The sequence below is a fragment of the Lontra canadensis genome, unplaced genomic scaffold, assembly GCF_010015895.1.
Source record: "Lontra canadensis isolate GAN:19392208 unplaced genomic scaffold, GSC_riverotter_1.0 scaffold59, whole genome shotgun sequence".
NCBI classification, from domain to species: domain Eukaryota; kingdom Metazoa; phylum Chordata; class Mammalia; order Carnivora; family Mustelidae; genus Lontra; species Lontra canadensis.
The window spans coordinates 6,872,078-6,898,445 of record NW_022631053.1 but is presented as its reverse complement, the minus strand read 5'-3'; the positions used below and the strand labels follow the sequence as shown (position 1 = coordinate 6,898,445).

The 26,368-nt window shown below is 41.4% G+C and overlaps 1 pseudogene; it reads left to right on the top strand.

The window, feature by feature from the left end:
* The first annotated feature begins 19,802 nt into the window (after window positions 1-19,802).
* Window positions 19,803-26,368, top strand: part of LOC116878773 — a 50,863-nt pseudogene continuing 44,297 nt past the window's right edge.

The following is a 26,368-nucleotide window of genomic DNA, read 5'->3' as shown; positions in this document are numbered from 1 at the left end:
GGTGACACCTTGATTTTGTCTAGCTTCCAGAACTGTGAAAGAATAAATTTCTCTTTTTTAGGCCACCAGTTTGTAGGAATTTGATAGCAGCCCTAGAAAACCAATACAGATGTCATCCACTGCGATCCTCCTTTACTCATGGCTTTCTTCCTACAGACATAGTGGCCACAGCTCAGAGGGGTCCTGAAAACCAACCTCCTATGAAGAATACAGCACAGAGTCTGGCTGTGATGCTCCAGCTTTAGAAGAAATCACTTCTGTTGCCCCAGCCACAGGGAACAGAGGTGCATTGATTGATGCTGAGGTTTTGCTCCAAAAAATAAGCCATCAGTGCCATTTCTACCCCCAGCAAAATGGACAACAGCTCCAGCCCTGCCCAAAAACACACACATGGCACTTTTTTTTTAATATTTAATTTATTTATTTGACTGACAGAGATCACAAGTAGGCAGAGAGGCAGGCAGAGAGAGAGAGGAGGAAGCAGGCTCCCTGCTGAGCAGAGAGCCCGATGCGGGGCTTGATCCCAGGACCCTGGGATCACGACCTGAGCCAAAGGCAGAGACCTTAATCCACGGAGCCACCCAGGCGCCCCACACATGGCACTTTTGAGACATTTTTGGTGGCTAAGAAAGGAAAATTTCTTCAGAATTCTTTTTCTAGAACTCCATTTGAATGGACTAGAATTCTTGGAACTGCGTGAATAGGAAAATGCCCTGGGAGGGCATTTTGGTGTTGGAGGTGGGACTGCTTTCTATTCATACCAAGAGCACACATGCAGATTAGGACTCAGTCAGTGTTGACCCAACACAGAACATTGTTCAGCAGAACTACCAACTTAAAAAAAAAAAAAAAAATTAATGTGCGTGATTCTTGCCACATGGTATTAAAAAATCTTGTAGATCTCAAATGGGAAAGCACGTGTTTTCTAAGCCAGTGGCTATAAAATTGACTCATGTCTGCATCTTAATTGCATTTCACACATTCTGTGCTTAGCTGCCTATTAATTAAGGCGCAAGATGAATAGGGTTTTAGTGGCTCACAGAATCCTTGTCTGGGAGGTTTTTTTTTTAAGGAGTCCTCATCCAGCTCTCCACCAGCCCTCATGTCTGGTTTTCTTTGGCATATTCTGATGTGAAGCAGAAAATGCAGCCCTTAGACTGGGATTTTGCACAGAGTAAGCTTTCCTCCTTACTCATCCCCTGCCCCCTCACAGGAAAGCCATAGTGTGGCTGCACCTGCCACAGAGAAGGGACAACAGTGAGGGGAATTGGCCCCTCCACCATCTCCATACATGATATATAGAGACCAAAACTTGAGCAAGAGAAATCGGAGGGGAGTCATGTACTTTGTACCAGGAGCCTCCACAGGGTCTCTGCAAGCAGGGGACTTCCGGCAACAACTTGTCACACCACCTACCCCGAGTTAGACTGAACTTCACAGGTGAAGGACACAGTTGTCTGCAAGACTGCCCTCTCACTTCAGGCCCCAGCAAGTTTGGTCCCCAGGATCAATCTCACTTCAAATCATCTGCCTATAAAATTCCGGGGTCCACATGAACTCCCTTAGATTCCCTAATTCACCAGAATGACTCACAGAACTCAGACACGTGTTATACTTACAAGGATAATTTTATGATTGCAAAAGAATACAAGCCAGAACCAGCCAAAGGGAGAGACGTGTAGGGTGAGTTCTGAGAAGGTCTCAGACATCCATTCTCCATGGAGTCCTGAGTGGTGCTGCCTCCTCCTGGCTATGCTCTGTGGAAATACTTAGAGTATTGCCAACCATGGGAGCTCATTGGATCAGTAGTGTGCAGGGTTTTTATCAGGGTTTCATTACACAGGCTTAAGTGAATCATTGGCAAGATGACTGAGCTCCATCTCCAGCTCTCCTGTCTCCTTGGAAGGTCGATATCATGGCTCAGAGCCCCAACCCTCTCATCACATGGATGGTCCTTCTGGCTGGCCACCCCCCATATTGAGTTCATCTTCTTAGTACAAACTATCTCATGAGGGGGCCCTCATGAGTCACCTCACCGGTATGAACTATCAGGTGTGATCTGAGGGCCTGCTGTGAAAAACAGACACTCCTATTACTTATGGAAATTCCATGGGTTTAGAGTTTCCCTCCCAGGAAGGATGAACAAAGGCCAAATTATTTATTGTATACTCCTAAACTCAGAGATTCGTCTCTAAAATGGAGAGACTAGTAATGTCCCCTGCGTGGGGGTTTTATAAGGAGTAAATAAAGCGATATGTGTTTCTGGGCCAGAGTGCTCCTTCAGTGAGTTTAGCTCTTAACATTTTGCTGAGTTTGTGGCCACTAAGCTCTTGAGAACACATCCACTGCTAACATCATTGTGAGTTCCTTGAGGGCAGGGGAAACATTTGACCCATTTTTATATCCCTCACAATAACTAACTGTGTCTTGCACAAAAGAGTTTCCAATCCATATTTACTGGTTTATTTAAAAAGAAAATCTATCTACCTTTCTTTAAGGCTAATATATTCAAGATGAATGACTATTGGACCTTCTTTGATTTAAACAGCAGAACTCCTTCATAAAGGGGATGAGAGGAGCAGCAAAATCTGCACTGAAAACAATTAGAATGATAGGTAACTCCCAGCATTACTGCAAATGTTGGCTGGTAAAGGTAGGCCTGCCTTCTTGATGAAAAAAATGTTTGTATGCATCTCTGCTCACTCTTTTAAAGCTTTAAAGACTAAAGTTTCGAAGACATCTCCCCAGCATTGAAACAAGTAAGTTTTCCTTGCCTAGGAAACTTCTGTTATGAAAAAAATAATTTAAAAGTACTATCCTTGGGGCGCCTGGGTGATGCAGTTGGTGAAGCATGAGACTCTTGGTTTGAGCTCCAGTCATGATCTTGGGGTCGTGAGATCGAGTCCCACAGCAGGCTCCACACTCAGCAGGGAGTCTGCTTGGGATTCTCTCCCTCTGTTGCTACCTCAAGTCCCACATCAGGCTTCCATAGTCAACAGGGAGTCTGCTTGGGATTCTCTCCCTCTGTCGCTACCCCTCCCCGCTCCATGCACTCTTTCTCTCAAATAAATTAGTTGATTAAAAAACAAAAGAAAAGTACTATCCTTTCCTATACACCTGCAAGACAATTGAAAAATATACCAGTCGCAACAGTATCAAAGCTACAAAGCACCTAAATAAATGTATCAAGATGTACAAGATCATTACAGAGAAAACTCTAAAATATTACTGAAGAATATATCCAATTGTGAACAAGAACATTCAATATTTGTAAACACCCCACTCTCCACAGATTACTCTGTAAATTCAATGCACTCCTAATGAAAATCCCCAAATTATCTTCTTATGCAACTTGGAAAGATCATACTAAAATTCACATGAAACAGTAAATGCAAAGCAGTAATCAAGATTATTTTGGAAATGCAGAAAAAACTCAGGCACTTGTAATTTCCAGTATCAAACTTCATTATAAGCTATAGTCATTTTTAAGCAATATAGTATTGGAAGAGAAATAAAGTGGATCTCTGAACTAGAACAGAAATTCCACATATAAATGGAAATTTAGTATATTCAAAAGAAAGCGTTTCAAATCAGAGGACAGGTTATTTGATAAATAGCATTGGGGCAACGGGACTTCCACTGGGAAAAAATAAGATATATCTTTATTTTATGCTCGTTGCAAATAGATTATGACTGGATTAAAGTCCTAAAGTTAAGATGAAATACATAAAAGTATTCAAAACAAATAACTGAAAATACATGCATGACCTTGTGTCGATAGGTAGGTCCTTCTTAGGATACAAAAACAAAAAGTCATAAGAAAAAAGACTCATAAAGTTAGCTACTTCAAAATGAAAATCTTTGGAAGACAAATAACATTATGAAGAAAAAGATTTTTAAAAAGTGATAGACTATCACAGACCTGTACCCCTGGGGCAAATAATACATTATATGTTAATAAAAATAATTTTTAAAAAGTTGTAGACTAGAAGAAGATACTTTGTCATAAGACAGATAAAAGATTGGCTTCTGGGGTGCCTGGGTGGTTCAGTGGGTTAAAGCCTCTGCCTTCGGCTCAGGTCATGATCTCAGGGTCCTGGGATCGAGCCTCACATTGGGCTCTCTGCTCAGCAGGGAGCCTGCTTCCCCCCTCCTCTCTGCCTACTTGTGATCTCTGTCTTTCAAATAAATAAATAAAATCTTTAAAAAAAAAAAAAAAGATTGCCTTCTGGAATAGACCAAAAAAAAAAAAAAATCCCTAAAAATGGAAGGGAGTGCCAATTACCCTGTGTAAAAATGAACTCCCCCACAATATCCCAAAACACCCAAGCAGGCAATTCACAGAAGGGAAATACAAACAGGGCATTTAAACACTCAAAACCAATGTTCAATTCAATTGGAAATCAAGAAAATGAAAATTAAAACAATAATATACTATCTTTAGCCCATTTGATTGGTGAAAATTTAAAATGTTTGATAATACTAATACAGGTAGAGAGTGTGGGCAAATATATATTCTGATCACCAGCTAACAGGATTCTAAATGGCACATATCTTATGTTCCAGCAATTCTGTTTTTTTTTTGTTTTGTTTTGAAGATTTTATTTATTTATTTACAGACAGAGATCACAAGCCAGCAGAGAGAGAGGAAGAAGCAGGCTCCCCGCGGAGCAGAGAGCCCGATGTGAGGCTCGATCCCAGGACCCTGGGATCATGACCTGAGCTACAGGCAGAGGCTTTAACCCACTGAGCCACCCAGGCGCCCCAGCAATTCTGTCTTTTAGCATCTTCCCTAAAGAAACATTTCACATCTGACCAAGAAGGCATGTTCAAGACACGTAAGACAGGGGGCGCCTGGGTGGCTCAGTCGGTTAAGCGTCTGCCTTCAGCTCAGGGCTCCCTGCTCAGCTCTCAAACAGCCCTGCTCTCTCTCAAACAAATAAAAGAAATCTTAAAAAAAAAAAAAATGAAAGAATGAAAGTGGAAACTCCCTATGTGTTCATCAGTAGCAGAAATGTCAAATATCCTAAACATAGATTCCACTATAGTATATTATGGATCAGTTTAAAAATAATACTGACATATATGTGTGTAGCATGAGACGTGCATTATATGAGATAGAGTTATACATATGAACATGGAAAGATCTCGAAGATACATTGTTGATGGAAAAAAAGAATTTGCAGAACTACACATACAGAATGTTGTCATTCATATTTAAAAAAAAAGAATAGTCACTAAAACAATAATACACATTTTCTGTGAGTAGTAAATGTTTGCAAATGCAAGTAAAAATATGCAGGAAGGCACACAAAACTTTTTCTGTGCTGAGGACACTAAGATTTGGTTGGTAAGCAAAAATAATTTAGCCTGTAACATTTTAATTCTTACAAGGTGAAGAGATTCACACATTGAATCTGTAATGTACGTCTCCACATCACGGTTAACATATTCCATAGGAGACTGTATCTAACATTCTATTTTAGGAAGACCGAATGACAGAAAAGTTTTTAATGTCTGTTTTTCTCCTTAGCCTCCGTTCACTTGAATAATTCTCTTTCATGGTGAGTTCAAATGGATTTATCTTGAAAAACGGTCTTGAGGAAGCAGGAAATATTTTCTATATCTCAAGAGGCTTCAGCAGAAGAATCATTGTTTTGTTTTCTCCCGTGCTTATATCCATACCTCAAATATTCTATAGTTGTCTTCAAAATATTGTGTACTTTAAATGTTTACCAAATATTTTCTCTAAAAAAAAAAAGAAAGAAAGAAAAGAATGAAAGCCAATGACCAGTTTGTTTCTAATCTAAACCTAGGTGAAATCTTTGCTGGTGATCCAGAAATGGAGACCCTTATGGACAGAATATAATTCCTTTATTAGTTTTATTTTTCTATCCCACTTATTTATTTTCCTGTTTTTGTCATTGTAGATAGCTATTTTGAATCATATAGAAAGCACTATTTTTTACATATTTGAAACAGATAAGGATATAATGGAACTCTACACGGTTTCAGAATAAAATAAACCCACAAATTTGGGCATAACGCTGGGAAAGGGATGGGTAATGATCCTGTTTCTCATTATTTTGGGAAATGATGCTTAAGTAGTAGCAAGCAACTGGCCAGTGATATGAAAATGAACATGAGCCATCCCAGGGTCATTTATCACCAGGGGGACAGGCTGCACAAATCTCTGGGCTTCTGTCCCTTAAAAGGGGGGAGTGTCCCCAGAGGGTGACAAGTCAGCCACCAGAAAACAGCATTACAAGCACTAAGAAGTGCCCACTGACCTTCTGGAGCAGTGGGCCTGCTGTTCTCCTTCTCCCCAGGGCCACAGAATTTTCCAGACCCCTGATTCTTCGACTCCTAACAAATTGGGTAATGGTTATTCATTCTAATCCATTTCATAATCACAGGCTTCATGGTCAGCTGGGCATCTGCTACCTATAATGCTCTTCTACACCTGAGCCCCAGGGTTGGCTGGCCGGGCAGACCCCCACTCAGGGTTGCAGATCTGTGATACTTGGATGTCCAAGTGTCAAAATGGAAGCAAGAAAAGAGAAATGGGCAAAAACCAGAGGCGGCAATAACAGGAATTCTCTTTAAGTAGGAAACCTTCGACTACATTGAGTATTCATGATCCACCATAGGGGCCCTGAGGTTTGCATCTTTCAAGCCTCTGCTCCAGCCAGAGTCAGCAATACACACACTTATCTATACCTGGCACCCTTGGCCAAAGCTGGCATGGCGAATTGATTGTGACACTCCCTCCCATGTCAAAGCAGCCACTGTGTCAATTAGCATAGGCTAGAACAATTCCCTGGCCCGAATGCCCTGTCCCAGCTCCATCCAGCTGCACTGCTTAACTCTGCTGCTATTCTAGCTCCTCGTGAAAAATCCAAACACCTCCCAAAAAAGGACACTGAGCTGCTATTGACCTCTCCTAGGTTTTACAGCCTTGAAGGAGTTCATCGAGAAGCACTGCTCCCCCTCCTGGCAGAATCCAGGAAGTACAAGCCTCCCAGGGCCCTGTGAAGGACAGCGGGTGGTCAGGGGTACAGGGAAGAGACTAGATGATGCCAGGGCATGCAAGGGGAAGGAGCAAGAAGGAAAAATGAAGAAAGGCAATGAGAAGAATACTGAAGCAGACATCCAGGCCAAGATGAGCCCTAGAAAATAGCTGAGAAGTATCCTCCCGTGAGGAAGAGAGTTGTGGGAGATTATGTCAAAGAAAACCCTGAGAGCTTTGGAGTCAGAATGCTGGGTTCAGCCCAACTCATCTCTTACTGACCCAGGTACCTGTAGACTGTCACCGTGTTAAAAAATAATGCCCCCCGGGAGCACTGAGGAAGACAGATGAGTTTGCATGAGAGCAGGTCCAACATGCAGTAAGATCACCACCACCGTGCTATGCTCTGGGTTATTCTGGCTATGGAAAGATAAAGAGATTTCTGAGAGTCTCTTCCGAACACAGAGCCAACAGAAACACATCTTCCCAAATCCCCAACATCTTCTCATCTGTGTATCAGTGGACTTGATTATTTAAAGTCTGCTCTCCCTAGAGAATCTTTTTAACCAGTAGCACATTGTCAGACTTTAAACATTATGAGAGTTTTCTTTAATCAGTACTAAGAGAAGTTTATTAATAGCAACACATTCTTTGCAAGTTTTTAAAGGAGCATTCTGATCTTAAATATAAATAGTGGCTTAACCAAGGACTGTTCTCTATTCCAATTTCTGAGAAAACCATCAGATTTTCACCCATGAGGCCAGGGACTGTCTCATCTTTCAGTACATTTCTGTGAACAAGGGACAATAAAGGTCACAGGGAGACAGTTACAGAGCACAGTTTGTGGTAATAAAATATTAATGATGGCTGGATAGGCGACTGTAGTTGCTAAAGTCTTTGAAAAGATAGGTTAGAGAAAAGGGAGAGAGGAATGAGGAAAACACTGTAAGGATGGAGAGAATTTATTGAGGTTGGAGTGTTTACTTCTTTCCAATTGGGATGCAAACAGACAGCAATGAGGTCTTTGGGGACCACCAGCTTGGAGGCCCAGGTTTTGAATTTAGTATTGGATTAATGTCTTAGTCCATATTTTTCACATGCTGGGATCCTTATAGCAGCCTCCTCATGTACATTTATCCACATCTCATAACAATCTCAGGATGCCCATTTTAAAGAGGGAAACTGAGGCTCAGAAAGTTGAAATGACGTGATAAAAGAGTATGTAAATACTTGTCTGTTTTATAACACTGCAAAGAGCTCCACAGTGACTGGAGTATGCAGCTTGTCATGGGATAGAATTGTTAGTCTGGCATCAAGGAGTCAAAGTCAACTAAAGAAATTCCCATGATGCTTTGCTATAAAGCAGACCCTCATAATAGAATCAACAATGAGGTACAATCTCTGTTTTTCACTTTATGGCTTTGTCACCTTTGTTCCCTATTGTGTCCACATTTCTCAAGAATTGATTTAGCAGGGATGCCTGAGTGGCTCAGTTGGTTAAGCATCTGCCTTCGGCTCAGGTCATGATCCCAGGGTGCTGGGATCGAGTCCCACATTGGGCTCCCTGCTCAGCAGGGAGCCTGCTTCTCCCTCTGCCTGCCTTTCTTCTTGCTTGTGCTTGTGCTCCCTCTCTCTGTCAAATAAATAAATAAAATCTTTTTTAAAAACTGATTTAGCAAAAGACAATATTTGTATAACACCTTACAATATGCAGAGCACTTTAAATACGTGAATTCATTTAGTTGACTTAGTAAACTGAGTTATAAGTGGATTCTACAGTGTTAAAGTCTGTGTTCGCTTGCATGGATCTGTAAACCTCCTTAATCCTCCTATAACTCTTCTGGAACAAAAGGGGCCACTTTCTCTGATATTCTGATATTTACGAAAGCTTCATTATTGAAAAGAGACATAATTTCCCGCTGTGGCTAGAGACGTAAAAAAGGGGGGAACATAATTTAAAATAGCAGAAAGTGTAAAATGATGGTATCCAACATGAAAGTAGCCTAATGACTACATCTTTACCTTTTAGCTTCCAGGCCTACAAATCACAGTGAAAATCAAAGCGAGGCTATCCTTGTCATTATCCAGAGTAGGATACTAAAATATAAAGCAGTCCTGATGGGGTGTCTGTTTCAGCTCTCTGTTTGGGAGGTGGTGTAGCACCTTGACAAAGAGTGTGGGTACTTGGTTAAGAATCTAGACTGGCTGGATCCCAATTCCAGCTTCATCACTTCATTAGTTAAATAATCTCCCAATAAGTGACTTCGGCACTTGAAATCCAATGTCTTCATCTGTAGTGCGGACACCAGAGCGGCGTTCTCCTCATCGAGTCATCCCAGCATCTCTTCATCGAGAATTCAGTAAGATCGTCCGTGAAGGGCTCTTGGCTTCGTGCCTGGACCATGTTAGCTCCATTGACGTTGTTGTCTGTTGTGGAAGTATTTGAGCAACCAAGCAGAAATATTGGTGGCGAAAGACATAACCGCGGGCATCTCTTCTCTTCTTCCATATTATAGTGCTGTTATCCCTACTTTGCCTTCTAGGAAGAGTGGAAAGAAGCTGTTCCTGCCACTCTGTGATGAAATTGAGAAGTTTATTTAGTTTAATGAACTTGCCGGAGCGATGGGTTTCTTTTTGTTTGTCTGTTCATTTGTTTATTTGTTTTTCTTAGACTCAGACACGGATAATGATTTCTTACTCTAGATGCTCTGAAGAAGTTGCATGCACTCTTTTTAAAAGCACAGTAGGCTTTCTTTTGAATATGCATGAAAAGGAGATTTTTCAATAGCCTGATTTTGTCATCTATGAAATTAATTTTGTATTATATACAAAATCAGTTTGATTTTGCGGTGAACAAAACATCCCCAAACCTAAAGACTTAAAATGATTATTTATTAATTCATCATTCCACAGACCACTCATCTGGCTGGACTTAGCTAAGCATCTCCTCCACTGGTCCTCCCTGGGCTCACAGATGCCATCGCAATCAACTGGTAGACTGGCCGGGGACTGGTTGGTTCTGGATGGCTCGCTTGCATGTCTGGGTTTGTCTGGAGCAATAGAGTAACTGGGTTACAAATCTCCAATATCTTCCAGGCTACTCAGGGCCTTTTCGTGTGGCTTGGTTCCAAAAACAACAAATAGAGAACAAGTTCCAGTGAACAAGCACTTGCCAGACCTCTGTTTATGTTACGCTCCCTAGCGTCTCACTGGCCAAAGCGAATCCAATGGCCAAACTGAAATTCTAAGGGGAGAAATTGACTTTCCTTCCTAACGAAAGAACTGCAAAATAATGTTGCCTTTTTTCCCTTACTATTGCCTAATAATCCTCCTTAGGGAAAATGAAAGCTGCCTTATTGCAGATAGCATGGACCATAAAAAGTGACAGACACTAGGACTCTTAACTCTAGTTTCTTTGTTCAAAGTAATCACAGGAATCACTACCATGTAGCTCTTACTTTATATTTTAAGTATTTTACTTAAAGGTTTCTCTCACTACATAGGTTCCAGCAAAGGAGGGTCTACCATCCATAGATACTGAGTTTCCCAGTGAGTAGGGAGCACTAGACAGTGTATCTCCTATGTATCTCCTATTTGGCCAGGACTATCTAAACCTTTCTTGCTCTCTAAGTATGTCTTTCACTGCCCCCAGAGACACAGCCTGAAGCCAACAATGAACTTGGGAATGTTGGGTCCATGGTCAAAGGAACGAGACTGATACAAAGCAAAGGTCAAGCAAAGCTTTATTTTGCGCCGGGCATCAAGAATCAAACCAACTGTTCGGGGCCGTCTCTTGCAAAGAGGCGACCCCTCCCTGCCTTACAGACTAATTTTTATAGAGCAAAGGCCATGTGGTTGAGCCTGGCCACACACAGGTGGCCAATTGAATTATAATTCTACCTATAGTAGCTATTTGAACCAACCTATCACTCTGGTCAGAATTGGTGCCCAAAAGTTGCCCAAAAGGCAGGCCCACATTCTTTGGTAGTCAGGGAGATAGTATGTACGTTTTATTGATTGGATGTCTCCACCTGGCCTGACTCGTCCTTGCATTCTGGGCTCTGTTATCTCTCCTTGACATGACATGTCCTGGTATATGGGCTCTTTTATCAGCGGCTGGTCGGCCATATTTTACCGGTTTCCCAGACCCGTTTCTGAGTGAGCTCCTCTGGCGGGCAGGGTCAATCTAAGTTCACTGCATAAAAAACAAAATGGCTGTTCTACCGAGGTGGGGCTGCTCCGGCTAAGTAGGCCCTTACAGGGAACTTAGCCGAGTCTTCAGGCTGAGAGTACCAGGATATGTCCCCCTCACTATAGAGTACAACAACAACAACGAGTTTTGTCAGCAAATATTTTCTAAATCGAGTAGTAAAATAAAGATATGTTTTAAATATTCAAAGTTGTGAGATATTTCTGGATAGGGTGTGTTCACCTTTTATTTATTTATTTGTTTGTTTATTAAGATTTTATTTATTTTTTGACAGAGAGAGAGAGAGAGATCACAAGTAGGCAGAGAGGCAGGCGGGGGGAGGGGGTGGAGCAGGCTCCCTGCTTGGCAGGGAGGCTGATGCAAGACTTGATCCCAGGACCCTGAGACCATGACCCGAGCTGAAGGCCGAGGCTTAACCCACTGAGACACCCAGGCACCCCGTGTGTTCACCTCTTAAAAATAACAAAATCATCTTTGGCCAAGAACCAAAACAAAGTTCAATAAATCAGTTTCTTGATTTGTCTAGGAGTTTGAGTTTGGCAGTGGATTTTTTTTTAACTTATTAAAATAGTGTGATTCAATTTTGAGAACTTCTCAAAATTGTTGAATGGGAGAGGCTTTGTGTGTAAATTTAAATTCCCTTACTGTTTCTAAACAGAACAAATCGCACAACCCAAGTACCAGCTCCTGAGACAGCTCCAAGGCTCCACACATGCCTGCAGAGTGTGTTATCTCCTTTCTGGAATCAGCTGACTGCGGAGTCTTGAGGAAAGGGACTGCGACTTATGTAAGCCGAACACAAACCTCTCTTAAAACAGTGTGGAGTCACACGGTTTTAGGAAGCTGTGTGCATACAATCCAATTACTGTTCTTTTAACATAAAAATCCCAGCTATTTCTGTGCAGTTTATTCTAGACTTCTCAGGAAATTGGATTCACTGCTTCTAAAAGGAAAATATGTTTGGTAATCCGGTCCTTTGGAAAAATTCAGCTACGCTCAGTATCATGCGTTTTGGACCCAAAATAGGAAGCTGAAAGGCCATTAGTGTGAGTCTCTCTCAGCTGGGATGCGACAAGAAAACCGAATCTCTGGAGGACACCGTTTTTAATAGGAAGCTTAAAATAATTACACAAAAAGCATTGCCCAAGGGAGTTTCCTTCCATGTGGGTAGTTCTGAAACAATGTCTTTTTTGCTTAAATGCAATTCCACTTAATCTTTCTTTTCTCCACCAGTTAAATTAACCAACATTTACCCTTTCTGCTGTGAATCATCAATGTTTGGAGGTCACTTTAAGCCAAATATTGGACAAATATTTCAAGGTAATATTTGTTCTTCTTCTCTGACATGGTAGGATATGTACGATAACATAATTTTTTATTTCTGTTTGTATGCATGCAGAGAGAAGGAGAGTCCTGGAAAACGGCAAATCAAACTGTAATAATTTTTATATTAAGCTCTGTCCACAGTGTTCAAGACTCAATATTTGCTCTTTTTTTTTTTTTAAGATTTTATTTGTTTGTCAGAGAGAGAGCGTGCGCACAAGCAGGCAGAGTAGCAGGCAGGCAGAGGCGGAGAGAGAAGCAGGCTTCCTACAGAGCAAGGAGCCTGATGCAGGACTCGATCCCAGAACACTGGGATCATGACCTGAGCCAAAGGCAGCAGCTTAACTGACTGAGCCACCCAGGCACTCCAAGATAGTTGCTCTTAAGTGTATATATTTATTTCACACCTCAGTCAGGCATATATGGCTTTTAAGGGACTCATCCTGTACTCAAATGTTTCTTGGTTTGGTTTGCTATGGTCTGGTTTGACTTTCTCACACATGAGCCAAGCCACGACCAATTACGCAAATTAAAAATAATGGTCCAGGCCTGGGTGGTTCAGTGGGTTATGCCTCTGCCTTCAGCTCAGGTCATGATCTCAGGTTCCTCGGATCGAGTCCCACATGGGGCTCTCTGCTCAGCAGGGAGCCTGCTTCCCCCCTTCTCTCTCTCTGCCTGCCTCTCTGCCTACTTGCGATCTCTATCAAATTAAAAAAAAAATCTTTAAAAAAAATAATAATGGTCCAGCAGAAACACAAATCTATGCCTTACATCCAAAGTGGCAAAGAAAATGTAACTTCCATGTTTTTCATAATTGCTCTGTTGTTGTTTGTTTGATTTTTGAGAGAGACAGAGACAGTGAGCCAGCCAGCACAAGCTGGGGTGGGGGAGGGGCAGAAGGAGAGGGAGAGAGAGAATCTTAAGCAGGCTCCACACTCAGACCCTGAGATCTCGACCTGAGCCGAAATTAAGAGTTGGACGCTTAACCAACTGAGCCACGCTGGAGCTCCCCCACCCCTTTTATTTTTTGTAACTGCTCTGTTTTTTTCATGAGCTCCTACCCGGTTGAGTAGTGAAAGAATAACATAGCGTGGTCTAATAAACTCAGTTCTAACCAATACTTTAAGAAGTGTCTTAAGAAAACTTGATGTTATCAGAATAAATACTCAGAACTTGAGATTTTCTTCTCCTCCCTGGCTCCTCTTCTAGATAAACGCCTGGGTGTGTAAGAAAGGGATTTCCCTATCTTTGCGACGGTTGGGAGAAGGAGACTTGACTTAGTCCCAGTTCTTAGTTTTCTGCCTCATCTGTTCTCCATATTGATGTTCCTTTTTCCACCTGGTTTCCAGGCACAGTAGGGGTAAATAAAAACATTTAGCATTTTCCATATGCCCCAGAGGAAGGAGGCTTCAATCCCCTCCTCTCTTGTAAGAGCATTTCTGTGAGAAGCCTAATGTTCGAGAATCCTTTGACAGGTATGTAAATTTTTGCAAAGGCTACGTAAACTTTTTGTCAGCTTTATAAACTCAAGGTCTCGGGAGCCTCTCTTTTGGAACATAAACATCAAGGGACGTGGCACTCCTGTCTCCCTGCGATGGTGGGATTTAGCAATTCGCTCCAAGCTGGAGCTCCCTATTTGTCACAGAGATACGCGGAGCTGAAACAAAGACTCTAAACAAAGGTGATTTTAAGGAACCAGACAAAAGTATGAAACATATCTGAATTCAAGGTATGGGCATTCATTTGCATAAAATTAAGACCGTTGTTTTCTTTTGAACAGGAAAAATTGTTCAAGTTACTGAGTGTGTACAATGATCGGCTTTCTCCTCAGTGCCTCAACCTAGGGCAGAAGTATCTTATATTCGGTTACTTATCTACCCATTATTCCCTGTAGGACAGTAATGGTATCGACTGATATTTAACTTAAAGCCAAAGAATAATATTCAGATAAAATATGCGAGGTCGTCATAATTTGGGAGATTAAAGCTTTCACACAGGTTATAGTCAGATGTGCATACAAACAGGTCTACGGAACCACTCTTCTTGATTTAGTTAGAGAAAATGAATCATAATGAATTTCATAAATGTAATGTATCTACATTTTCACAGTTTATCTCATGTCAGAATCAGTTTTGTTTCATTAAAGAACTCTGATCCAATAATCTAACCAAGGAGAAAGAGCCTAGCTTCAAATTTGCCATGTGAAAAGCAAGGGGGAAATGATTAAATTTCTGCCTAATGATTACATTTAGGGCCTCTGAAGAGTTTGTTGGCTTAGAGAGAGCACCTCAATGCTGTTTGCGCCCAGAATTTCACAAACTGTCCTTAAACACCAAAATTGTCAGCTTGTCCATTGTATATAGCAATATTCGTTCTCCAACGAACAGCTCCTTTGCTCTCCCGAAGCTCCCGGCATCCAGGTTGAGGTGGTGATAAGTCCTTCCAGGATATGTCACATCCCCTTGCTCCCTACAAATGTGAATCAGTTTGTCCTCTTCACCCTGTCCATCCAATTACCCACTTCCATCACAGATCTACTGAATTGATCATCCAAGTATAGGCGTTCTTTATAAAGTATTTTAATCCTTGTCTCAAACAAGATAAAACTTCTGTTTCCGCAAGTAACTTCTCCAATTCATGTTATTTCCTAATAACATCCACTAATGCTCCTAGAGGAACATTTTCTTCATTCTTTGGTAGTTTATCTCTGCACATGGGTATTATGCCAATCCAAGAATAGCTTCTCTCTTTTCCGTTCTTTCTAATTTGGGATCATTCTCATGTTTGTCACATCCAGTTTCCACTAAAAGACACCAAGTCAATGTATTCGCTCCAAGCTGACTAGGCACCTGATTCTCATTAATGAGTTTTCTCTAGTCTTGAGGAACTGGCCACATTCCACGAATCCATGATTCTGTGGAACAGGTGACCTTCCTCCCCAAGAGAAATCCCACACGTCCCAGGTGGCATGGCTCCAGCCTCTGTCGTAAACCCCACCCTTTTCTTTTTAACCTGTTTTCTTTCTATTAAAGGTGGTTCTTGCAGGCAGCATATAGTCAGCTCTTGCTTTCTTATCCAATCTGACAATCCCTGTCTTTAATTGGATGTTTGTACCATTTACATTTCATGTGGCTATTGATACAACTGGGTTTAAATATATCACCTTGCAGTTTGTTTTTTCTTTGTTCCATAGGCTCTTCTTCTTCTCCTTTTCTGCTTTCTTCTGGATTAATTGAGAATTTTTTATATCATTTTGGCTACCTTGTTGATATATTAGCTGTCACTTTTTGTGGTTATTTTTAGGAGAGGGTGCTTTACAGTGTACATATTTTTAATGTAATACAGTCCCTCTTCTAGCAGTATAATACCATTTGTATATATTTCCATTTCTCCCCTTCTGTTATTTGTGTTATTGTTGCCACACATCTTACCCCTTCATATGTTATAAACCACACAATACACTGCTATTAATTTTGCATTGAAAGTCGCTTATCTTTGGAGCACCTGGGTGGCTCAGTTGGCTAAGCATCCAACTCTTGATTTTGGCTCAGGTCATGATATCAGAATCCTGAGATCCAGCCCCACATTGGCCTCCACACTCAGCCAGAAGTCTACTTGAGGATTCTCTTTTTCCCTGTCCCTCTGCTCCACCTCCCCCCTCGTCTCTCTCTCCTCTCTCTCTTTCAAGAAAGTAAATCTAACAAAATTAATTATCTTTTTTTAAGACTTTATTTATTTATTTGAGAAAGAGAGGGAGTATGAGAGAGAGGGAGCAGCAGCAGGGGGGAAAGGCAGAGGGAGAGGGAGAGGGAGAAATAGGCTCCCACTGATCAGGGAGCCTGACTCGGGGCTCAATACTCAGGGACGCCTAACCAACTGAGCCACCCAGATGCCCCCAAAATGAATTATCTTTTAAGAGATTTTAAAAATAAGAAAAAGTATTTTATATTTATCCATGTGGTTACCATTCCTGTACTCTTCATTCCTTTGGTTGATCCAATTTCCATCTTATATCCTTTTCTTCTGCCTGAAGGACGTCCTTTAACATTTCTCGTGGCACAGGTGTGCTGGCATGAATTTTCTCAGCTCTTCTATGTCTCCTTCATTTTTCAAAATTGGTGGGGGTTGGGGGATCTGAAAAGCATGTTGACGGCTTGTTTTTTCCTTTTCCTGTCATTCTTATCTTCATTCTTTTGTACTTCATATGTCTTTTATCTCCAGCTACTTTTAAGTTTTCCCTTTATCACTATTTATAAGCCATCCAATTATGATGTAGCACAGTGGGATTTTCTTAATATTTCTTGTGCATGGGTTTTGTTGAGTTTCTTTTATTTGCAGGTTATAGTTTTCACTGAATTGGGGGATGTTTTTGGTCTCATTTTTTAAAAATCATTTTTAAAATCATTTTTTTTAAATCATTTTTCTGCCCACTCCTTTGAAGACTCCAATTACCTAGCAGGATATTAGGCCATTTGGAGCTTTTCACGGCTCAGTGACACTCTGTTCACTTTCCTTTCAATCTTCTTTCTCTGTGTGTATAATTTTGAGTAGTTTCTATCTATGTTGTCAAGTCACTAATCTTTTCTTCTGCAATTCTCTAACATCCTGCTAATCCCACCCAGTATGTTTGTCTTTTCAGATATTGTAGTTTTCATCTCTAGAAGCTCAGTTTGAACCTTCTTTATGCTTTTACTTACCATATGAAATCTTTCCTCTAAGCTTCTTGAACATGTGGGACACAGTAATAACAACTGCTGTATTGTCTTTGTCTGCCAGCTCCATATTAGTTCTAGGGTGGTTTCAATAAATAGATTTTTCTCCTCTTCCTGGGTTGTATTTTCCTTCTTCTTTGTATGTTGGCAAGTTTTAATTAGATGCTAAACATTGTGAATTTAATCTTTTGGGGTGTTGGATATTTTGTATTTCTATAAAAATTCTTGAAATTTTCTTGGAAACAGAATTAAAGGACTTGGCAATAGTTTGAGCATCTTGGGTTTCACTTTAAGCTCTCTTCAGTGGAGCCAGAAAGCATAATGTTAATTTTGTCCCACTACTGAAATAAAAAAACCTTCTGAGTACTCTACCTGGCACACCAGGAATTGTGAGGTTTTCCACTCTGGCTGATAAGAACGAGAACTACTCCTTGCCTTGTGTGAGGTCCAGAAATTCCATTTAATCTACACATTTAGTTGTTTCCGTGACCTTGGGTTCTTCCTCAACTCTGTGCATTGGTGAGTAGTCAGCTGGGTACTTAAGAGGGAACCTCTGCAGATCTCCATAGTGCATTCTCTCTCCCTCTCTCTCTCTCTCTTTCTTCCTTTCTCTCTGTTGCTATTTCTTCTTTAGTACTCTGCACCATGAACTCCAGTAGCATAGTGTTATACTCCCAGCAATGTCTCCTCAACATAGGGAGACCACCTGGCTCTATCTTGTGTCACAGACCAGAAACTCTCTCCAGTTAGTAATATGGGACAATCACAGGGCTCACATCATTCATTTCCTATGTCTCAGGGATCCCTGTCCTTTATTGTCTGATGTCCAATTCTTAAAAACTGTGTTTCACATATTTTGTTTGGTTTTTTGTTGTTTGAGGTGGGAGGGTAAATCTGTCCCTGTTGCTCCATCTTGGCTAGTAGTAGAAGTCTTGATGTCCTTACTAATAAATAGTTCTCCACTTCTGTCCTCAGAAGCAGCTTGGTTTGCACAATATGTGACGTCATCACTCTACTTACATATGCTAGCTAACAACATTGCAAATTGGTTTGCTATAAATGTTTACTCTTTTTGTATGTCGTAAAAAGACAAAAGCCTTTCCTAAAGTACAAACTTTCCTTTGAAGTGAGATAGGCACATCCTTCTCAGGCCCTACAAATTATAAATGTAAAATGGGTTGAAAATGGGTGCCTGGGTGGCTCAAGTGGGTTAAAGCCTCTGCCTTTGGCTTGGGTCATGGTCTCAGGGTCCTGGAGCAGGGACCTCAGCAGGGAGCCTGCTTCCCCCTCTCTTTCTGCCTGCCTCTCTGCCTACTTGTGACCTCTCTCTCTCTCTCTCTCTGTCAAATAAATAAAAAAATCTTTTAAAAAAATATGTTGAAAATGTGACATTTTGAGGATTGTTTTTTATCTCAGATGTCTAATTTGTTCCCAAGGCTCTACAGGGAAATGAAAGTTGCCCTTGAACTACATTCTTATTCTGAAGGACAAGCCAATTCAGAATATGGAGACTGTGGAAGGGCAAAAATTTCAGAGTCTATGTCAAGGGAAAATTCTTATTATCTTTCATTGCCCTGAGTATTAAAAGTATTCAGAGAACTTTGGTTAATGGGGATTAGTAGATGAAAAGAGATATGATCAACCAGACCACACAAGTTTTTAGGCAATGTAATGAAACTCCTATTTCAACTTGACCTCTGGAACAAGTGTAAGTAGAAGTATTAAAAAAACAAAAACTAAAAGAACACACCTTCCATCCAGCCTCTTCAACTAGGGAGGAGAATGGCCTTGTGGGAAAACTAATCAGGCCATAACAAGTTAGAATTTCAAAGTTTAATTCAGTTTAACTGAATTAACTCAGTTTCCAAGGAGCTTAAGAAGCAGCCAGGCACAAGTGTGTAGCTCAGTAAATGGCTTCATTTCTTGCCCCAGGTGAGTCTCAAGTGCACAAATTGAGATTTGAGGTGCAGTGAGAAACATGTACTAAAGCAGTCATGCACAATAATGTACATTTCTCCAGGCAAGAATGCCATGCAGACTACCATACATGCAAAAAATGTTTTTCTTCTTATGAATGGCAATGACTTTATAACATCTATAAATTCATATTTTCCCTAGGAATATATGTATTTGGTGAAGGGGGAAGAGTGACTGAGGCAGAGAGAAAGAGAGAGAGAGAGAGATTGATTTTGACCCTTGCACACTCTGCTGGACTCTTAACAAAAGGAAGACACCAAATCAATTAGGTCACTATGTTGTAAGTAATGGAAAACACAACTCTAATTGGCTTAAACAATAAAGACAATCTGTTGTCTCACATAACTGAACAGTCCAAAGAAATTCAGACTCGGCTTGATCTAAAACCTAACGCTCCTCCTTTCCTTTTTCTTTCTGTCTTCCTCTGCCTCTCTGTCTCTCTCTCTTTCCCCCTTCTTTCTCCCTCCCTCCCCTTCACTGTCTGTGTGTATGTACCTGCTGTTGACAGCATCCTTAAGCAGGCTCTGCCCCCCTGTCCCTTCTCATACATTTCTGGTCAGGGAGGGTGACCATGGGGGTTAGAAGCCACTTCAGAAATCTCTGGCAGAAGAAGCCAGCTTCATCAGAAGCCCCAGCAAATGTCTCCTCTTGTCTTGTGATTGGCTTTATTGAGCTCTATCCTGAACCAATCACCAGAGCCAGGGGTACAGAATATGTGTTTGTTGGCTTTAGTTCAACCCTCGAACTGAGGAAGGGAAAATCATACCTGGACTTCATGGCTGAGGATAAGGAAGGAATGATACCCTCAAGAGAAAATCAAGGTAGTGTTGGTGGGAGAGGGGGATAGACAGATGGGGAGGACAACCAACCGATGTCTCTTAGAGAGGCACACTTGTCCAGAAGGTTTTACGGGAGATTCCGCATGACCTACCAGTGCCCACCCTGAACTGACCCTGGACTTTCTCATGCTATTTGGCCTGAACAATTCAGCCCGGGGAAGCAGTCTTTGTAGAAACAAGAGATATTTTCAGGGTGAAAGTTCTATAAGGACAGAATGAGGTTGTTTCAAAGTAGGTGGTGGCAGAAGATCCAGAAAACAAAGAAGTGAAAATGGAGGTGCCTCAGGAGAGGGCAGAAGACCCAAGGGAGGGAGACAGGTCAGGAAATGCAGCACTTCTGGTTAGCCTTTCACTGTTGGGACCCTCTCCCTGGAGTCTCAAGGAAATCATGCTTCATTTGACAATTTTAAACTCTCTTTTAAAATTCTGCTTAATTTCCTCCAACCTTCTTAGAAAGTTTAATGCAGGAAGTGTGTGGGACTGAGACCTGGAAGAGCAGTACGAGGAACAGGTATGCTTCCCTGGGCATTTACCTGTGTGGAGCACTCTTTGTGTTTTGCCTGTCTTCACAAAGGACAACCCAACAAGGCAGGTTGTAATTTTAGCATCATCAACCCATTTTACAAATGAGGACAGTGAAGTACAAAGAGATGAGGCAGTATGTCCATTCCCAGAATGCATACCCTTCAGCACTGGGGTATTGCTGCTGAGGACATGTGGCTTGGACCCACCTGCATCCTCCCTGACAAAGGTCAGGAGTCCATAAATTGTGTGACTGGCATATAGGGCCAGAACCAATGCAGATGGACCTTGAGCCCACACAACCCGTAGAGAAAATGCCTCCTCAAACCATGATTCCTGGCTGCCTCCCTTGCCTCATGCTGGTACTGGCCTCAAGCACAGCAAAGGGAGGAGGAGCCAATGGGGGCCAGAGAGTGTGTTGCCAACACATGCCCCTGGCGACCACTGAGTAACACGGGAAAGAGGATCTGATACAACTTCCCTTTTTCCACATACACCAAAGGAAGAGATTATTTATTTATTTATTTATTTAAGATTTTATTTATTTATTTGGCAGAGACAGAGATCACAAGTAGGCAGAGAAGCAGGCAGAGAGAGAGAAGGGGGGAAGCAGGCTCCCCACTGAGCAGAGAGCCCGATGCAGGGCTCAATCCCAGGACCCTGAGATCATGACCTGAGCCGAAGGCAGAGGCTTAACCCCTGAGCCACCCAGGCGCCCCAGGAAGAGATTATTTAAAAGGGAAGAAAAAGCAGACACTGAGACTACACCTAAATAAGCAGGGACCGCTTCCTGTTAGAAAGGTCAAAGCCTGCATTCCACAGGAGAAGACGTGGGACTTGAATCAGACTGTGATTATAGGCAACTCTTAAAATCTCTACTTCATGGACGCTCAGATCACTGGAGCAGCACCTCAAATGCTCTTTCTAATTGGATGGGGTTTGAATTATAAATATTCCTATTACATTCCGCCAGCACAACAGTCCTTCTGCCCATCTCAAAGGGGGAAAATTACCAATAATTTTATTTACAAATTACAGCAAACCCTGTCAAACAAGAGATTTCTAAATTTCAAATACAAAGATGGACAGGAAGAGTCTGCAGAGAGGCATTATGTGCTGTTTATAAACTGTTCTTCCTCATGGTCTTTTCTTGTGAGCCTCACAGTGCTTCCCAGTTGAATCAGGGACGCAACTGGACCTCACCAGAGGGGATTTGCACTACAATCTGTACATAAAGCATCTGGAAGAAGATCTGAAGAATAAATTCAGCCTTTGAAAGAACATGGTGAGAAGAAGAAATCCAATATCACAGCCGATGAGAGACATCCGTCTCTTACAAAATGCCAAAGTCGTTTTCAGAGTGTTGATTTCCTGTTGCGCTTCAAGCAGGTTACTCTGAGGGAACAAAAACAAGCATCAGGATACAATCCTGGCACATGAAGCCAGAAGAGCGACATAGGAGACAAGGAAGACATTGACTCACGTATTTGAATCACCGGTCAGTCAGACAGCTTTTAAAGTCCTCCAAGCTGACTGCAAACCTCCATGACACATTTAGGAGTATAAAAATCTCAAATCTCTTTTTATTTTGCTGTTGCTTCACAAAATGAAAACCTGTGGTGAGTAGCAGTGGTCAAGGGAGAAAGCTCTGGATTCAGAAACCTGGCTCCATTTCTCACTGGCTGTGTGACCTTGGTTGAGCTCCCTACCTCCTTGAGCCTCAACTTCCTCCTCTCTAAAATGGGGATAAGAATAGCACCCATCTCATGGGATGTTAATGGATTAAATAAGGTAATAGTTATAAAGTGCTTAACATAGTGTCTGAATATGGTCAGTGCTCAATAAATGTTAGCTTTTAAAATTACAGTCGACCAGGGCACCTGGGGTTGAGCGTCTGCCTTCGGCTTGGGTCATAATCCTGGAGTTCCAGAATCAAGTCCTACCACAGGCTCCTTGCTCAGCAGGGAGTCTGCTTCTCTCTCTGCCCTTTCACCCTTCTTGTGCTCTGTCTTGCTCACTCTCAAATAAATAAAATATTTTTTAAAAATATAATTATAGTTGACCCTTGAACACCACCAATTTGAACTCTGTTGATTTTTTTTCATACTCACACACAGATTTTTTTTTATAAATATAGTATGTATTTTCCCTTCCTTTTGATTTTCTTAATACATTTTCTTTTCTCTAGCTTACTTTATGGCAAAAATATACAATATGTATTCAGTTCACCAATGTGCATACATACAAAGTATGTGTCAGCTGACTGTTTATGTTATGGGTAAGGCTTCCAGTCAACAGTAGGCAATTAGTTGGGTTTGGAGGTAGTCAAAAGTTATAGGCAGATTTTCGATTGCATGGGGGATTGGCACCCCAAGCCTTGCATTGCTCAAGGTCCAAATGTTGTATTATTTTATTGTTGTTAAAAGTAAAAGTAAAAATTGTTTAACATTCTTAGATTTTAAAATTTGAGAAATCCAGTAAATATGAGTGCTACAGGTCCAGCTTCACTGCTGGGTGAGCACCTTGGGGGCATTTGGTAACCATGCCCAAGACAATTCTGTCTCACACTGAAATAAAATCACCTAGACCCTTTGCAGGTCTTAGATCCTTTGCCTTTAGCCCCCTGTATGCTGTATGCTCACCAGTATGCATAAATTATCTGAAGTTTTCCTACCCCACTTTATTAGTGATTTATTTATACGGGCTGCCTTGCTATTATGAAGCTATTACACATTATGAAGAGGGCTTTTACAGACCATCAGCTAACTTTCTGGATATGTTCTAGTGGCAGGAGGCTGCTACTAATTTTACCAATGTCCTCAATTTCTCAAATTATTTACTACAGCACTGACTAGAGCAAAATGCTGGAAATAACCTAAATGTTATGTTTAAATAAACTGCGGCACATACAGTATCACACAGCTGCAGAACAAATGAGGACATTCTATGTACTCATGATGCTCTATGACCAAGATGCAGTTCTAAGTACAAAAACAAGATGCTAACAATGTGTGTACATGGCCATTTGTACATGGTCAAGAAAGGCAAGGAAAATAGACACACACACACACACACACACAACACTGGGCTACTGGCGGACAGTGTTTGAAGGTGACACTCTTCACCTCCGACGCTTTTGACTTTTGAATGTTGCACCATGGGCCAGTATGACTTATTTTAAGAACAAATAATATTTAAAATAAATAAAAGCAAATACATTATTTTGGTATTTAAAAATTAAGTAGGAAAAAAAGATTAACTAGAAAGTTCCCAGAGAAGGGATTATATCACAGGTAATGACAAATGGGCTCAGACGCATGGTCCAGAATGTTGTCACAAACCAACATGCTGAAGTAAATGTCCTAATCAAAAAAGTTAGGTCAAGTCTATTCATAACAAAAGCACAAAATAAGTGCCTTAGAAGCAAGCTAGCCAGAGGAAGGAACTGAGGAAAATCTCACCTTCAGAGGCTTTTCTCTCCTCTCCTCTTAGTTTCCAAACTTAGGAGCAGAGGAACAGTCATTGAGTGACTGACAAAGATGGGGGCTCTCCAGGAGTATTTGGTGGCTTCTCTGACTAGAAGGCTGGATCCGCATGGTCAGAAAGTGTGTGAGGAGATTCCAGTCTCTCCAGGTTGAATAAAGCTTTCTCTTCTGTTGAACTTCTAGGAGACTTCAATGTGTGAATGGCTACTTTGAGCCTCCCAGAAGAGGGTAGATGTTTCCCAAACACTTGACCACCAAAAGCAGAGCCTCTTGTTTGACTAGCTCCTCAGAAGGCTCAATGGAACCCTGGTCCACTCAGAATCTTGCTACCCAAGGCAGACAGAGAGGAAGCACCTGAGCTTACATACACAAACCAGTTCCTGGTACCAAAGATCCCCACTTCTTCCCTGTGGGCCTCAACTTTACCATCTGTAAAATGGGGTACAGAGAGAAATTCACAGCTGTATCTACCTTCCTTATTCTTCAAAAGACTTCAATATTTAACTTATATTCAAAAGGTGACATTTTCCCATTCTGTCTTGTGTTACATTTGCATGTATCCTTGTTCTGGTCAATTCCAGAGGTCTATAAACAACTTGAATGCAGAGGTTTTGCCTTGGTTTGCAAAGCACGCAAGTACTTTTAATGGATGAAATGTTCTAACTGTGCAGCATAGACAAGAAACATAAAAGGACTCAGAGAGGAAGAAGACAGTGGAGTCTGGTAGTGTTCTGGCAGCAGAAACAGGAAAATGCAGTGAGCTGAGAGGAGCGATGGGGTGGGTGGGGACAGGTCTGGAAGGAGGTACACACCTAAGTGAATGACAGAAGCACTGAGCATGATGTCTATAGTGACAGCAATACCAGTTTGGGATATTCTGTTATTTTTTTAACAAAAATCTTGAATCTTAACCATTTTCACACTGACATACCCAGAGAGTCAGAGGCAAATTTTTTCTGAATTCTCACTATAATCCTCTCTTGGTGAAAACACAACTAAAATGCAGCCACTCTGGAAAACAGTATGGAGGTTCCTTAAGTAGTTGAAAATAGAGCTACCTTACGATGCAGGAATTACACTACTAGGTGTTTACGCTGAAGATACAAATGGAGTGATCTGAAGGGGCACCTGCATCCCAATGTTTATAGCAGCGAGGTCCACAAAGGCCAAACTATGGAAAGAGCCCAGATGTCCTATCAACAGATGAGAAGATAAAGAAGATGTGGTATATATATCTACAAAGGAATATTATTCAGCCATCAAAAATGAAATCTTGCCATTTGCAAGGACACGGACGGAACTAGCGGGTATAATGCTAAGTGAAATAAGTCAATCAGAGAAAGACAATTGACATATGATCTCACTCATATGTGGAATATAAGAAACAAAACAGAGGAGCATAGGGAAAGGGGGAAAAATAAAACAAGACGAAATCAGAGAGGGAGACAAACCATCAGAGACTCTTAATCATAGGAGATGAACTGAGGGATGCTGGAGGGGAGGGGGGTTATAGGGTAACTGGGTGATGGACATTAAAGAGGGCACGTGATATAATAAGTACTGAGTGTTATATAAGATTGATGAATCACTGACCTCAACCTCTGAAACTCACAATATACTATATGTTAATTGAATTTATATTTTAAAAATAACTGAAAAATATTTTATTAATGTTCTGATAATTAATGTAATTCTCATTTCTTATATTTCTAGGGATGGTGAGAATATTTTCTTCAGCTTATTAGTTATCTCTATTTCTCCCAAGACAAGTTTGCACGCCAGCTTGACTTCATACCCCCTTAGTGCGGTTATCTGGCAACAGGGGTAGAGGTGGGGGTGGAGACATAGACTAGTCTATGGTGGTTCTTAAAGTGTGTCCCCTCCCCATTTGAATAAGAACTTTTCTTGAATGGCTTCTCCTGAGCTGTGACTAAGAAGATTCTATCCTCACTCACTTGAAGATGTCCTGGAGATTCCTATCAGCAAACACCAGCACACAGCAAAAAAAAAAAAAAAAAAAAAAAACAGAGTGGGGTTTATCTCTGCTGCAACCTCATCTCCCCACATCAGGGCTCTGAGCCACCACCATACCCCAATTTCCTACCCACTGGACCAGCCGTCTCAGTCCCTGTCTGAGGAGCCCCACCTGGACATGTCTTCCTGGCACTGCCACCTATCAACTTTTCTCTCTAGCGACATAACTGCCCTGCTTGCCTCAGTTCCTTCTTTGTAAGTTAATGGTGGCTGTAGGTTAATGGGCTTGACCTGCTAAAAGACCTCTTTACATCTGG